The sequence below is a fragment of the Panthera onca genome, chromosome B2 (assembly GCF_046562875.1).
Source record: "Panthera onca isolate mPanOnc1 chromosome B2, mPanOnc1 haplotype 2, whole genome shotgun sequence".
Taxonomy (NCBI): domain Eukaryota; kingdom Metazoa; phylum Chordata; class Mammalia; order Carnivora; family Felidae; genus Panthera; species Panthera onca.
Genome location: NC_138343.1, coordinates 131,802,156 through 131,819,104, shown reverse-complemented (window position 1 = coordinate 131,819,104; position 16,949 = coordinate 131,802,156). Strand labels below are relative to the sequence as shown.

The 16,949-nt window shown below is 37.0% G+C and overlaps 1 long non-coding RNA gene across 13 annotated transcripts in view; it reads left to right on the top strand.

Annotated features, from left to right (window-relative positions):
• LOC132667733 (uncharacterized) overlaps nt 1-16,949 on the top strand; it is a 197,515-nt gene that overhangs the window by 155,541 nt on the left and 25,025 nt on the right. For 9 of the 13 annotated variants that reach the window (XR_013555804.2, XR_013555799.2, XR_013555802.2 and 6 more), the window contains one exon: nt 623-912. The exons of 1 other annotated variant lie outside the window; for it this stretch is intronic. This is a non-coding gene — a long non-coding RNA (uncharacterized LOC132667733). Of the gene's footprint in view, nt 1-622; nt 913-12,609; nt 12,702-16,949 lie in introns of those variants that run through there. 3 more of the 13 variants (XR_014137729.1, XR_013555797.2, XR_014137730.1) reach the window with 3 other exon arrangements.

Genomic DNA, 16,949 nt, shown 5'->3' with positions numbered 1-16,949 from the left:
TGGTTTGTGAGATCGAACCCTATGTCGAGGTCTGTGCTGACAGTGCAGAGCCTGCTTGGGATTCTCTCTCTCTCTGACTCTGCCCCTCACGCGCACACTCTCTCTCTTTGTCTCAAAATAAATAAATGAATAAACAGTAAAAAAAAAAAAAAAAAAAAGAATCGATTAAAAAAATGAGATTTGTGATTTCCTGATAACAAAAAGTTTAGGATCCAGGATAAGGGAGTTGAGGATTGCTCGCACACATCTTAAACATGATATAATGGTATAAACTTGGAGATAATAGAGCATATGAACATGGTTTCTGGTTTCTTTGATTCCCTTTTCCTCTCCCCTGAAGCCTTTTCTTCTTTTCATAACCTGAGAGATTTAAAAATGTCACCCAGATAATGTCATTACCCTTAAAACCCTTCAGTCTTCCATTGCTCTTTGAAAATAATTCAGAGATTTTGTTAATCATTGTGTTTTCTACCTGCTCCATCACTTACAGGTCTGGCATATTGTAGGAACTCAATGTCTGCTGAAAAAATGGAAAAATTTAATGAATGATGAACGAATATAAATGCAGTGTAAAAATATTGCTGAATATTTAACCTGAGTTTTCTTCTTTTTTTCTCCTGAGGTGTCTCTACCACAGCTGTAGGAATGTAGTGGCAATTCCTATCAATAAAAGTGATGAATGTGGCTGACAGACAATATGAACTTTCAAACATCAGGTTATATTTTTAGTGCTGTGTCTGATTGGTTCACCAAAACCAAGAATGCATTACATTTGGACGACATTACACCCGTCAGGCCACTCTAAAGGTTATGCAAACTGTGATCTACATGACTTCAGATCTGAGAACAGAGTCTGGGGATCTGAGAACTTTCTCACATGTAGGACATATGTGAGTTTTCAGTGCCTTGAAAGTAGGTACTTAGCTTTATTCATCTTCTGTTCCCCACAGTCTCTGTGATTATACCTAAGTCCGAGTTGGAAATTAATCTGTATTTGTTTGTTTAATGGAATTTGAAAATAATCATACGTATTCTTGTAATATATATTCTCATTTTGAGATAATTCCAGTTTATAAACTAGTATTTTAATAATGCATAATTGGTTAGTTTATTTAAAAAATCCAAAGTGGAAAATCATAAAGGTGATTCCTATATACCTTAAAAATTTAACTTTTTAAAAAGTTTATTTATTTATTTATTTATTTATTTATTTATTTTTATGTCGAGCTACTTTGGGGGGGGGGTCAGAAAGAGGAGGACAGAGGATCCAAAGTGGGCTCCACACTGATAGCAGCAAGCCCGACATGGGGCTCAAACCCACAAACCATGAGATCGTGACCTAAGTTGAAGTCGGTTGCTCAACCGACTGAACCACCAGGCACCCCAAGTTTATTTAGTTTTGAGAGAGACAGAGAGAAACATGATCTGGGAAAGGGGCAGAGAGAGAGGGAGATAGAAAATCCCAAGGAGGCTCTGCACTGTCACCGCAGAGCCCAACGTAGGGCTTAAACTCACAAACTTTGAGATCACCACCCAAGCCAACATCAAGACTTCCATGCTTAGCCCACTGAGTCACCCAGGTGGTCCTTAGAAATTTAACCTTTAAGACATGAAGCGTACCTTTCTTCAGCAGTTTTTGACCTAGGGATCACGCCTATTCTTTGGCCATTTACATCCTATTCTTTGGGTCCATTGATAAAAGTTCTGACTTATTTGTATTATATTACAATCACCGCAAGCATAAGGCACGATCCTAAATTTGCATACTCTTGTAAGTAAAGTGAGAAGTGAGACACGCTACCAGTTCAGAATCCTTTTAGGTTTTTTATCTTTCTTTGCCTTAACCTTATACAGTTGCCTCTCCACAATTCTTTTGACAGCGGATATTTAAGTGAGTTGCCTATTTGGGGTGCCTGGGTGGCTCAGTCGGTTAAGCTCTGACTTCAGCTCAGGTCATGATCTCACAGTTGGTGGGTTCGAGCCCCGTGTTGGGCTCTGTGCCAATAGCTCAACCCGTGGATCCTGCTTCAGATTCTGTGTCTCCCTCTCTCTCTGCCTCTGCCCTGCTTATGCTCTGTCTCTCAGAAACATAAATAACCATTAAAAAAAAAAAAAGAATTTAAGTGAGTAGCCTATTTTTTAATCTTTCCAAACTATTTCATTTCACATTGATGGAAACAATTCTATTTTTTTCCCAGGTGCATTTAATTAGCTTATTCAATAGCAATTTAACTTACATACTTGTAATAACCAGTACAATCAACATAAATAGATCAGAAATAGACATACTCTTTTTTTTTTTCATTTTTAAAGTTTATTTATTTATTTTGAGAGAGACAGAGCGTGAGCCAGGGAGGGGCAGAGAGAGAGAGAGACAGAGAGAGAGAGAGAATCCCAAGTAGGCTCTGCAGAGTCAGTACAAAGCCCAACGTGGGGCTTGAACTCACGAAACTGTGAGATCAGGACCTGATCCGAAATCAAGAGTCAGACACTTAACTGACTGAGCCATCCAGGTGCCCCAGACGTCAATTCTTAGTAAGCATATCACTCTCAGACAGAGGAGCAGAATGTCAACATTCTACGAGGTATATTAGTGTGACCATTCACTGTAGCGGAGAGCTGGGAGTAAGTGGGATCTGTTAATCTGAGGTCAGATTGGAGAACTATTGTTTTGTAATTGTAATTATGTTGTAAGTACATGATTACTAAATATTGTCTAAATAATGAATATAGTCAGAAGGAGTAAGTGCAGCATATCCTAAAGAGTCTCTTTTTTTTTAGGCTACAAAGAACTTGACACTCCGGACACAGACTGATCTTAATTAATTTAGGGTATGAGTAGGGCTTTAAGAAGAGCCATTATATTTGTGAATCAGATCCTTTGCACACTAGTCATTTAAGAAAGTGTTGACAAAAAAAAATGTGTCTCAAGATGGTTTTCTGGAGCAAATGGAGGAAGTGTGAATTCAACTATACTTGTGAAATTCACAATCACGTGCACTTTGATGCTAATGGTTTTAATGAAAATAACTTTTGCATATTGCATACTTAAAAGGGTTTCAGGAACACGATCTCATTTGAGCCTCGTACCCTATGAGCTGAGTACTGTAGGCAGAGTCATTACCCTAGTTTCTGACATGAGGGATCTGAGACCCAAGAAAATTAAGTGATTTCTCGGTGATTTCATGACGTTAATACATAACAGTAACTCAAATCACATCACTTCTTTTTTTTTTTTTTTTTGTTTTGCTTTTCCCTGCTGAAGCTTGTTGTGCAATAAGTTGTCTTGAGCAGAATAAATTATCTTTGTTCAATAGGGGAAAAAAGCAATGAATCATCCTTTTTTCCGTTAACTCCATTAACATGCTTGCTACCTAAGGGTGCATCTCTCTGTATAGGTTTGTCTTCCCTAGACTGACGTACAGGAAAACAGTGATCATCTCCTCTTTGAATGCCAGTCCTGTAATTAATGGGACATATTAATTTGGCCGAGCTGAATTCCAAGAGATGGAGCTTTGCCCATTTTAGGAATAAGAATGCATAATAAATACTAAATACAAGTTGGTGTTTTATAAAAAAAAAAATAGAAGAAAAAACTAGGAGTTTTGAAATTTGGTATTTTATAAAAAGAAATAGAAGTAAAAACTTGGAGATTTGAAGAGGAAGAATATTTCAGTGGCTTTTTAAGAGAACCTCAGGATTTGATGACATATAGTATTATCCTCACATTCTTAGGTTCTTCTGTTTACTTATTAAATCTTATTTTTCTATTTTTAATTCACCATTCTACTCTTTATTAATTTCTTAATGCTACCTTCATTGTGTATTTTAATTATTCAAGCTACTTTAGTTGAATGTTCATTTATTTTATATTTTTAAAAATATTGAAAATATTTTTGTCAGGTCAAGATATGAGTCTTATTCTCCTGGATTTGAAGAAATAATAGGAAGTTTTCATCTTTCTCTCCATGATCTGAAAACATTTAAATAACATAAAATTATTTATGTTAAGAGTTGGAAGAATTTTCTATGAAAACTGGCAGTTTAGGGAATAACTTTGTTTCACTTATTCATTTGGGTCTGTGTAGGTTTCCTATATTTTCTGGATTTCTTTTGATAATTTATACTTTCCTAAAAAACTATCTGTTTTATTAATGGTTAAAGACTTACTTGCAGGTTAAATAAAATAATCCTTTGCACAGTTAAAATTTTTTCTTTGTATATTTTTTTCTTTTATATTTTAATGTGTATTTGTGCTTCTCCCACCCTTTTTGTTTTTGTTTTTGTTTTTTGAGAGAGAGAGAGAGAGAGAGAGAGAGAGAGAGAATCTTAAGCAGACTCCATGCTCAGCATGGGGCTGGATCCTGTGATCCTGGTATCATGACCTGAGCCCAAATCAAGAGTCTGTTGCTCAACCAACTGAACAACCCAGGCACAGCACCCCCTTTTTTTTGTCTTAATGATTAGCTTATGGTATGTTTTTTAAAACAATTTTTCCACCCTCCTGCAAATAATTTACTTTCATCTATATTTACCAGTTCCAAGTTTTGTTTTCTATTTACTAATTCACCGATTTCTAGTTTCATCTTTATTCATTCCTTCATTCTGCCTTTCTTACGGGTTCGTTTGTTGCTATATTTTTCCGAGGTTCTTGAGCTGAATGCCTTATTTAACTTAATACATTATTATTTAGTGATGTGTTTAAGGCTATAAATTTTCTTCTTCTATGTACAGCTTTGATTATAAGTCTTTGTTTTGAAAATGTTTTTCTTTTTATTATTTTATAATTTTTTGGTAATGTTAACCTTTATTTATTCTTTCAATTGTAAATTTTGTGAGAAGTATTTTTATATTGAGCACCTACTATGGGCAGGTGCTATTTTTTTGGAATTTTTATTTTTTTATTTTGAGAGAGAGAGAGAGAACATGAGTGGGGGGAGAGGGACAGAGGGAGAGAGATAGAAATCAGCTTCCACACTCAGCATAGAGCCCAATGTGGGGCTTGATCCCACAACCCTGGGATTATGACCTGAGCAGAAATCAAGAGTTAGACACTCAACAAACTGAGCCACCCAAGCACCCCTGTGGAAGGGAATTTTTACATTTTAAAAAGGCTGTGATATTTGCTTTACATTTAAATTATATTTTTATTTCCCAGGTTATTGAAGTCTAGATGAAGAAAAGTGATCTGATTATTTGTACCTTTTGGTGTCTATTAATGTTTTCCTTGTTAACTTACAAATGATCTGTGGATACTTCATGGTGAATTCTCTATGGTAATATGCACAGTGTATAGTATCATATCTATTATACATATATATACACACACACAATCTTTTATTTATCTCTCTCCCTCTCTCTATATATTTGCTGTATTTCACCATAAGATATATATAAACATATATTAGCATCATATATATATATATATATACATATATATATATATATATATAATCTCAGAACTGGGGCACCTGGGTTGCTCAGTCGGTTAAGCATCTGACTTCAGGTCATGATCTCACAGTCCATGGGTTCGAGCTCCGCATCAGGCTCTGTGCTGACAGCTTGGAGCCTAAAGCCTGCTTTGGGTTCTGTGTCTCCTCTCTCTGACCCACTCCCACTCACACTCTGTCTCTCTCTCTCTTTCAAAAATAAATAAACACTTAAAAAATTTTTTTAAATTAAAAAAAAAAACACAACTGTTACGTGACTCAGCATAATCCTTCAATTCCCATTATCTGAAGCTCCCATGATGCTGTTAAAGCAGGTTCTTAGTCCCCATTCCTATGGATTCTGGTTGAGTGAGTCTAAAACCTAGAGTTCCTCCTGCAATAAACATGCCTTCTCCTGAGTGGGAGATTGTAGTGACTTAGAAGAGAGCCCTTGTGTATGCAAATACTCTGTTTGACATTTGGTATTGACTTAGCTCATTTGACTTTGGTTAGAAGCAACACAACTGACCGTTTCTCTCCTCCCCATTTCTGATCTTTAGGCTGTTTTTCAGAGATACAGGTATTATGATATATTAGCACTCTGCCCTTTCTCCATTTTATTAAAACTTTGGGTTGTAGCCATTTCCCAATTGCATTTTCTCTATTTTACATTCATTATTTTCCCATTCTCGTGGTTTTAAAATGAGCTCATTTGCTCATCTTTTTCCATAAGTTCTTTAAAATTTTTAAATTCTGCTGTTTATCCTATTTAATCACTGGTCTATCTCATCTTTTATCTATTGTTTTATAAAGTCTGTGATTCTTTTAATTTTCTTGAGAGTGACCATAGAGGCTTTATCCTCTAAAAAATCTAGAATCAATCTCTTAACTCTAGCTTTGGTATGCTATACTTTATTTTCCAATGTTTAAATACTCTTCTTTCCTAGTTTTTCCACTCTTCCTGTATTATTTGTGTATCACAGGTTTATGTAAGTTTGATCACCCATGCCCGCAGATAGTGTGGTTTTATTCTTGGGTTTACCACCTATTTTCCAGGGAATTTTTCAGATCCGTCTCCTAAAATACAAGCTGGACAATTTAGCTTTATAATACATCAGATTTTCCACATTTCAGGAATTCAGTAGTCCGAGATTGGTAGGAAGAAAGTTGAATCTTTTGTCAGTCACAGCTGGGTAATTTAATAAAATTTATGCAGATTTTCTCTGTGTTTGAATAGTGGTACCAAAGTCCATTTTGGAAAGGTAGAGAGTATCCTTTCCCGCCAAGGGGCATAGAAATCAGTTTTGGATTCACCTTCTTCATCATGAACTAATCACATTAGTGAGAGTGCTTGAGTGGAGTACCCATGGTCTATCGACTTTTCTGTTTGGGAAGGTGTATATGTTTTCTTCACCATAGATAGCTGCCTTTTTTTGCTGTTGGTCAGGAGCTGTGAAAATGGCAGAAATTCATTTAGTCTTTCTCCTCTTGTTCATCCTCATTTTCACACTTTGCCCCTTTAAAACATGTTTTGATAACAATGCAGTCTACAACAGTGCTATTTTCAAATAAAAAAAAAACTAAGGCATAGAGAGGTCAAGTAAGTGAGTTAATCAGCTTTAGAAATTGAGAGTGAACGCAGGGAACTCAGCTGTACAGCTGGGATCTCTACCACGGTGCTATATTTTCTTTCTGCTAAGATTTATTGAATGCTGATGATACAAAGCCCTGAACTGCCAAGATATTACAGAATGATTATAGGGAAAGCACAGAATTTTTAGATATATAGGTAATACAGGAGCCTCATTTAGCCAAGGTGCTTACTATTCTCTCACTCTTATGGGTCTCTTGATTTGTATGCTTGCTGATATCTCTCTGTACCCATTCTCTTGTGGAAGTGCACATGGGCACTATAATAGCCAAAAGGCATTCAGCCAAAGAGAGCCGAAGGAGAACAGAGATATGAACTATCCACAAATGGAATAATCAACTTCTGGATATTTGAAAATCGATGAACTAGTATCAGGATTTCTTTGTTCATTTTATGGGAGATGTACTCAAGACTTTCTAGGAATAATCTAAGGTAGGATAGTTTTGTGGCACTTATTACAAGCCTTCTCTTTTAGATGTGTCCTGCGAAAGATATGATCAACCATTAATTGATCAAACATTCTGTTCAGGGTTTTCTTTTTAATTTCTGATTGAAGTTGATATTTTTCCAGGGTACAGGGAGCATAACGATTCAATTGGCTCAGGGAAACAAACAGAGCCTTTTCCTATAACTACTCAGTCGAAGGTCAGTTGCTAGGATTTGTTTTTCATCCTCCTGCAGTAAGGTATTTTCTTTTCTTTTTTCTTTAAGCTTGACATCAGTATGAGGGAGTTCAAGTTCCCTCTGCTATTTGCAATGATTGATTTTTGAAGCAGAGGAAACATCCTTTCACTGCCTGAAGATCTGAGTCTACTAAGGCTTATGGAGGCACAGAGCATTTATATCAAAGTTTATTTCAGAGAGACTTGAGAAAACTTTTAAAGCCTACCCATATAGCCATGCAAATGTTCTTGAATACCTATAGACTATCAGGGATGGCAGAGACACAGCACATAACCCCTCCCTTTCTGCCTCTAAACCTGATAAGGTTCATTGGTTATAATAGCATATAACTATGCTATACTCACATCCGGCCTTTAAATAAAGGAGGTTAAGACTAAATGATCCTATAATGTAAGTAAGCAAGTAAAAAAAAAAAAAAACACCTATGTGACACCTCCCGCATGACACACCACCCAGAGGCCCTCACAATTCTTGATTTTTTTTTTTTTTGTCACTTACACCAGAGCCCTCAACCATCTTGGATTTTGTCATATTGTTTAACTCTTTTCCTTATAACACTAAGAAAACTTAAATAATAGTTGTAATTGCAATTGTTGAAAATACTGAATAGAAGTGGAGAGCAGGATATCTTGATCTGTCTTGAACTCGACTTCCTGGTTTTGATCAAATTACTGCCTTCCTTTATTCCATCTGGACTTCTTTTAGCCTTCTGGTCCTTCTGCACTACTATGGAGGTCCTCGCTGTAAGAGCAACTCTTTTTTTTTTTTTTTTACTGAGAATCTACTATGTTCTACTCATTTTACATCATCACCTTTCATCCCTCCAAGAATGCTAGCAGTCATTTATGAGTAATTCTGTTAAGAAATAAAGAAACTGAGGTTGAACTGGAAGGTTGTGGAGCCTTTATATGGACTTGAGTCTTGACTCAGAGACTCATGTTCCCTTCAGTGTCCTCTCACTCAGAGTAACTATGGGAGTTGCAATTCATATAGAAAGGAAGGATCTTTTTAAAAAATTTATTTATTTAAATTCAAGTTAGTTAACATACAGTGTAATATTGGTTTCACGAGTAGACGCAAGTGATTCATGACTTACATACAACACCCAGGGCTCATCCCAACAAATGCCCTCCTTAATGCCCATCATCCATTTAGCCCATCCTGCCACCCAACACCCCTCCAGTAATCCTCAGCTTGTGTTCTCTTTATTTAAGAGTCTCTCTATGGTTTGCCTCCCCCTGTGTTTTTATCTTATTTTTCCTTCCCTCCCCCTATGTTCATCTGTTGTGTTTCTCAAAGTTCACATATGAGTGAAATCATATGATATTTGTCTTTCTCTGAATGACTTATTTTGCTTAGCATAATACACTCTAGGTCCATCCATGCTGTTGAAAATGGCAAGGTTTCATTCTTTTTGATCATTGAGTAGTATTCAATTGTATATATACACCACACCTTCTTTATCCATTTATTACTCAATGGACATTTGGGCTCTTTCCATAATTTGGCTGTTGTTGATAGCGCTACTACAAACATTGGGGTGCATAGGCACCTTAGAATCAGCAGTTTTGTATCCTTTAGATAAATTCCTAATAGTGCAATTGCTGGGCTGTAGGGTAGTTTTATTTTTAAGTTTTTGAGGAACCTCCATACTGTTTTCCAGAGTGACTGCTTCAGTTTGCATTCCCACCAACAGTGCAAGAGGGTTCCCCTTTCTCCATGTCATTACCAACATCTGTTGTTTTCCTGTGCTGTTAATTTTAGCCATTATGACTAGTGTGAGGTGGTATCTTATTGTAGTTTTGATTTATATTTCTCTGATCATGAGTGATGTTGAGCATATTTCATGAGTTTGTTTGCCATCCCGATGTCTTTTTAGAAAAGTGTCTATTCATGTCTACTGCCCATTTCATCCCTGGATTTGTTTTTTGGGTGTTGAGTTTGATAAATTCTTTATAGATTTTGGAGACTAACCCTTTATCTGTTATGTCATTTGCAAATATCTTCTCCTTTTCTGTCAGTTGCCTTTTAGTTTTGTTGCTTGTTTCCTTCATTGTGCAGAAGCTTTTTATCTTGATGAGGTCCTGATAGTTCATTTTTGCTTTTATTTCCCTTGCTTGTGAAGACATGTTTAGTAAGAGGTTGCTGCAGCCAAGGTCAAGAAATTGCTGCCTGTTTTCTCCTGTAGGATTTTGAGGGTTTCCTGTCTCACATTTAGATCTTTCATCCATTTTGAATTTATTTTTGTGTATGGTGTAAGAAAATGGTCCAGTTTCATTCTTCTGCTTGTTGCCGTAAAGTTTTCCCAACACCATTTGCTGAAGAGACTTTTTTTCCGTTGGATACTCTTCCCTGCTTTGTCGAAGATTAGTTGGCCATAAATATGTGGGTCCATTTCTGGGTTCTCTATTCTGTTCCATTAATCTATGTGTCTGTTTTTGTGCCAGTACTATACTGTTTTGATGATTGCAGCTTAATAATACAGCTTAAAGTCTGGAATTGTGATGCCTCCAGCTTTGGTTTTCTCTTTCAATATTACTTTGGCCATTTGGGGTCTTTTCTGGTTCCATAAAAATTTTAGGATTGTTTTTCTAGCTCTGTGAAGAATTCTAGTGGTATTTTGATAGGGAGTGCATTGATTTCTTTGGATAGTATAGACATTTTAATGATATTTGTTCTTCTAGCCGATGAGCATGGAATGTTTTTCCACCTCTTTGTGTCTTCTTCAATTTCTTTTATAAGTTTTCTATAGTTTTCAGTATACAGATCTTTTACCTCTTTGATTAGGCTTATTCCTAGGTATCTTCTCATTTTTGGTGCAGTTGTAAATGGGATCAATTTCTTGATTTCTCTTTCTGTTGCTTCATGATTGGTGTTATAGAAATACAATTGATCTCTGCATGTTGACTTTATATCCTGCAAGTTTGCTGAATTCACACATCAGTACTAGCAGAAAAAAAAGAATCTTTATGCAGGTAAAAGTTTGCAAGGTCTGGAGAGGATATCTATAAAACTATCACAAACAAATACAGTTAAATATTTTTCATATAGGTTCACAGTTAGGTTTTATAAACTTTATTTTCTCAGGTTTTACTTTGTGCATGGTCTATTTCTATGTAGCATGACCTGAAAATAATGAATTAATATTCAAAATCCAATGACTCTCATATCAATAAATGTAGATATCAAATCCAGATAATATAAGTAGGTCTTTATGCTTTTGGAAAGGAGAAACAAAGAGGCAAAGTTTATGTAAACAGGATTCAAAAAACTTCCCCAAAGCAGTAGGGGGATCTCTAAGTTTTATAAACAGGAATACAAATTTGAACAGTTTATAAATCATAAATCCAGTGTGTCTCTTTTTCAGGGAACACATGGATTCTCTTTCCTTTTTTTTGTTTTTTTTCAAAGTCTATTTATTTTGAGAGAGAGAGTGGGGGAGGGGCAAAGAGAGAGAGAGAGAGAGAGAGAGAGATAATTCAAGCAGGCTCCATGCTGTCAGAGCATAGTGATCACAAACCGTGAGATCCTAACCTGAGCTGAAATCAAGAATTAGACACTTAACCAAATGAGCCACCCAGGAGCCCACGGATTCTTTTCTCAATGGGTAATTAGCGATGTGTGCATTAGTCAGTGCCACCCCTTCTGTTTCATTTCTTTTGGCTAGGAAATTTATAATTATTTGTATTTGGAGGTCTTTCCTATAATGCTATTTGAAGCTGAGAACTACATGTGACATTTGAGGTAGGAAGAGAGAAGAGGAAGATAAAATTAACATTAGGCGCAAGTGGAGAAGGTGCTTGGGACATTGAGAAAGGTGAAAGAAAGATTTTGAGCATCCTAGCCTCAAAATCAAAGAAGGAGAGGGGTGATTACTAGGGTCAGATACTATGTAGAGTTCAAAGGTAAGAATTGGGATAAGAGACATGTGGATAGTTAGAAGGGCAATCATCTGTTTCAATAATGCCATTTTAGTATTCATTGATAGATGTAAATGCTGAATTCAAAGAATTAAGAAGGGAGAAATAAAAAGGATGTATCCATGAGGGCTGTGGTTATATTTACTCTTTCATTTTCCTGATATTATTTCCTAATGATCCAACTTAAGGTCTTCTAAAATTGATTTAGGTACATATGTGGTCATTGACACTGAGGTGATTGAATTTATAGAAAAAAACATTTTTAAACTAAAGCTAGATTTCCCCCTCAAAGCTGAAAAGATTGTTTAATTAGGACCATTTTGAGCATAGAATTTATTCTACAAGGCACAACCTCATTGGGTATCCTGACTAAGTAACCTTGTATAGAAGGAGATAGATGGTTGGTTCAGATACAGGAGGTGAACTGAGAGTAAATGAAGCAGCAAATTATAGAAAAGATGCATTGCCTACATTGTGTTATTTTTTCTTCTATACCCCCTTCCCCCATCTATAAAACACAATGAGCTTATTAGGATTAGGTGTACATGGTTCCCCTTTGTGGACTATTAAACAGACCAGACCTAGAAGTTCTGTCAATTAATACTCCAAAATAAGGCAGGCTGCATTCTACAGTGACAACACTGATCACATGGCCTGGAAATGCCAGATGAAAAGCTGTTTTAAGGAAGGGGGCAGTCAGACCTCTAGAGCATGTACTATGTTTCTATATAGTTAGAACTAGGAACCAAGATCAGATGGAGAGTGACACTGTCTAAAATTGAACTATTCTGATGGCTAGGGAAAATTACCCAGATGATCAGGGCATACTGACTCTAAATTGGGAGACCTGAGTTCAAGCCGTGGTGTCACTTATGTGATTATGAACAAGCTACTTAACCTCCTGATGTGTTTCTTCCTTGCACAGATGACTAAGGACATCATGACATCTGGACCAGCATCCTACAGAATTATAGAGATGGTCAAATATGAACCTCAAGCAACTACACATGAAAAGTATTAGTACTTATGCTTTGATCTCTCCAATGCTTGGATTTATATTTGGCTTTAGAAATATTTTCCGAAAAGATCTGGCAACCTATAAAATGTTAGTGATTAAGAACTTTTTAAAGAATATCATTTCAGGATGCCTGGATGGCTCAGTTGGTTAAACGTCCAACTCTTGGTTTCACTTCAGGTCATGATCTGACAGCTTGGTGGGTTTGAGTCCCATGTTGGGCTCTGTGCTGGCAGAATGGAGCCTGCTTGGGATTCTCCCTTTCTGTGTCTCCACCCCTCCCCTGCTGTGCTGTCTCTCAAAATAAATAAATAAACTAAAAAAAATCATTTCATGGGCACCTGGGTGGCTCAGTCGATTAAACAGACGACTTTGGCTCAGGTCATGATCTCACAGCTTGTGAGTTCAAGCCCTACATAGGGCTTTCTGCTCTCAGCTTCAGCTCTTCTGTCTCCCCCTCTTTCTGCCCCTCTGCCACTCAGGCTGGCTCTCTCTCAAAAATAAACATTAAATAAATTTTTTTTAAAGAACATCATTTCATTTAAAAATAGCAAAAACCAAAAAACAAAATTAAAAACACAACCATACCACAAACAAACAAACAAACAAACAAACTGAACTAGGAGAGAAGCCATTTGTCCAAGTAGCAATTTGTACAAATAGTGAATTGAAAACTCTAGATTAAACTGCATTCTTGAACTTCCAGAGTTTTGCATATTCATACAGCATGGCCAAAGGGTACTTAATACATAAGTATATCAATGAGAAAATGAAAGTAAGAGCAATATTTTTCAAATCCGGTCAGGACCATCTTTCTATGAAATGAAACAACCTTCTAATATTTTATTTAGAGCGTTAGTACCTTACCATCTCTTTTCTATGAGGACTGCTATCCAGCTGCAACAAGAATAGCCATATTTCACCCTTATCCTGCCCTCTTGAATGGATCCGCAATGGAATGGTCCAGATAGGAACAAGTACCCCTAAGAAATGGCCTGGGCATTTGCTGTCTGGATTCATGAGGTATAAGCTATGAAACTGGGTGGCTGTCAGTGTCCACGTTTCCTGCCATAAATTTCTGGATACCTAGAGAGGTGGTTTGGAGAGACAAGAGAGGGGAGGGGAAGAGAGGAGAGTGGCGTGCAATGGGGAGTAGGGGAGGGGCAGGAGGAAAGAAAGCTACTGTGCAAAGTGGACAGAAAACCAGTGTGAAGCTCAGATCTTTTTACATTTCAGGCCAGACCATTTCCAGAAATTTATTCACCAGACTAGTTTTTCTCTTTTGGATTTGCTGATAGACATACTGGTTAACAAGGGGCTTTGGGGTCAACTGAACTGAACTTGAATTCTATAGCCACATTACTGGCTCTGTGACTTCAGGAAGGTTATTTAAACCCTAGAGCCTTACTTCCTTAATCTGTATAAGGGGAAAAGTGGTCCTTGCCTTTCTAAAGCTTAAATAGGATACTGTGTATAAAATGCTTATCCCAGGCCTTGTATATCCTAAACACTTAGTAAATGGTAACTATTAGAAACTCATAGATTTGTGGATTTAGCACTGATTTTAGGATTAGTGCTAGAGTAGAAAGGATTCTTTCTTAGGAACCATCTGACCCACTGATTCTTATAAGACCCTTTAGAGTCCTAAGTGTGCTTTATAAGTGCATTGGGAGGGGGGCAGGCAACCTAGTGATAAAATGTGAGAACTCTGCATCTCAACTTCTTCAAACAGAATGTCTCTATTTTTATCTGTCCTATTTTGCTCTTCCTACTTAAAAAAATAATAGGAGTTCAGCAAAAAAAATAATTGAAAAAATATTCAATTTTATAAATGAGCAATTTTATAAATGAGAAAATAGATGATGTGAGTTGAGTGGTTTGCTTCATTGCCCATCTTGTGGCATTATTCTGGTCAGTGCACAAGCTCCTCATCAATATTAGCAGACCTGAGGGGTGTTGGTATCATCATTGGGCCACCTTCATAGGTAATTCCCCAGATACAAGACTACAGTCGAGAGTGGGTCTGATCTGAGTGCCAGAGTTTGACGGAAGTTACAGATGGGGTCTTCAGTGGAATTAATCGTCTACCACTGTAAAGACAATGTGTAGACAATTTAAAAGATGATGATGACTAAACCCATTCTGTAGAATACAAACTATTCCGTTCTCACAAGTTAATTTAGGCATAATTAAAAAAAAAAGGAACTCTGAAGAATTTAAAACAGGCTTTAAAATTAACTTCCGATTCTTATTGGAAATTGGTAAAAATCCTTCGTCATGTACAATTAAGGGAATTGTCTCTGTTACGGTCCAGTCTCCATGTCTCTTCATCATTCATGTTTTGCTGATATAGTTAACATCCTACCCCAGACTGGATGACGTTTTCACTTTCTTCAATCAAGCTTTTAGTCATAATTACAGTGAAATTTTGGTCTCTGCATCTGCAATTGCTCAAAGATTATACTGTAAATCAACTGATTTCTAAGAAAGCTTCAATTCTGAAAAATGCCTGTTGCCAGTGAGGAAATCATCGTGCTTAAGATGACATTAATAGACAATGTTTATTGAGCACTGTGGTGCCTCAGCTAGGTTACAGATGGACAGGAAGAGAGCCACTCCCAACACATGTACATGCTTCAAGGTTACATTAAGTTCCTGATTTAATTAGCCAAAGATACAAACCTAATCAGAAGGGAGGTAGTCACACGTAATAGGAGTATATGGAGCACATCTCAACATGGCTTCCTTGCTTCCCCACAAAATGTAACAGGAGCCCACAGCTGCCTGAGGCGGTGTCCACACAAAGGAGGACAAATCATTCTTGCCATGCCACTGTCCTTTCATATTCAGGGTTTACATCATTTTCGGGAAGGATTTCCATAATAACCTATCTGCTTCTTGAACCTAACTCAGTGTCTCCAAGATCTCATATTTCACCAGGGATCAAGCAGTGTTAGGGTCTGGATGCCCCAGAATGGAATATCTGCTTCTGAGTTTCCAGGGTTCTGGGAAAGCATCTGTTCCAGTGAATATTCACCGGGTACCCCCATTCTGTGGTGCACTCTCATGCCACATATCATTGAATCCCCACGCAAAACTATTATAGATTCACAGTCACTATCCATAGCCTCAGGCTCACCTAGCTTTTTAAATTCAGAACTTCCAAATTTTAGACGGACTATATGGTACACATAACATACATCTAATTTGGGCCCCTCTCCTCCTGCTGTGACATTTGGGGCAGTACCTGTAAGTACTCACTTTATATGTGGAATAAAGAAAGACTATGAATTGCCTTACCTCAGTCCAGTCAGAATTTGCTGCAAATGAATTTGTGCCAGTTGTGTGAATAATCATTTTGTTCTAGGAAAATTTTGGGTGTTGCGGTACAGATCGGGGTTTGTTGGCCTATACTATTACATTCATTCTGCAACGATGGAATTGAAGTTTAGAGAGTTTAGCAACTTGCCCAAGGTTACAACTCGAGTAGGGGGAAAATCCAGACCTAAGTCTGCCTAAATTCCAAGTTTGCTTCTTTAATAACGATGCTACAACCTACATTGACTCTCTTTCAGTTGGAAGGAAGTTTCCCTTTTCTGAGTCTTTCTAATAGGGTCGGGTCTAGAGAGAGGGCAGTGAGGTACTCACTTTGGGTGCAAGATATAAGGGAAGATGCTCAGTTATCAAGATAAAACATTTAAAATTCAGTATTAACAATTTAAATTAATGAAAACAAATCCCTGAGGAACCAAATATAAAACACTGAAATCAAGATGTGATCAGTGTTACTAGTTTTTCATTTGGTCTCAAGACTCCAACGTGGCACCACTTGGCATTGTTCTCTGATCAAAGTCAGTACTGCTCTTTCTCTTTTCTCACTGCAGTAAAAGGGAGTATGACAACACATTCGCTTTGGCAAGAAGGGTGACTCCATGGTAGGGTCCAGGAGAAGCAGTTCTCCAATGTACAAAATTCATGAATATCCCTACACTCCCTGATTACCAGGGTTAAAAATCCCTTCTGGCTACTGAAACCCAGACATGATTGTTGAACTGTTTTATCCCAGCCTCTGTTACACAAAGAGAAGGGCTGTTATTTTTCATAGATATTTCAACAGAGTTGAGGGATTGGAATAGAAATGTTTAAGTTGGTTTACTTTCAAGTTCATGATTGTTATCAATCAAGAGTCAGTAGAAAACAGAATCCACTCCAGTGAAAAGAATTTAATGAAGGAATGAATTTCTGGGTCA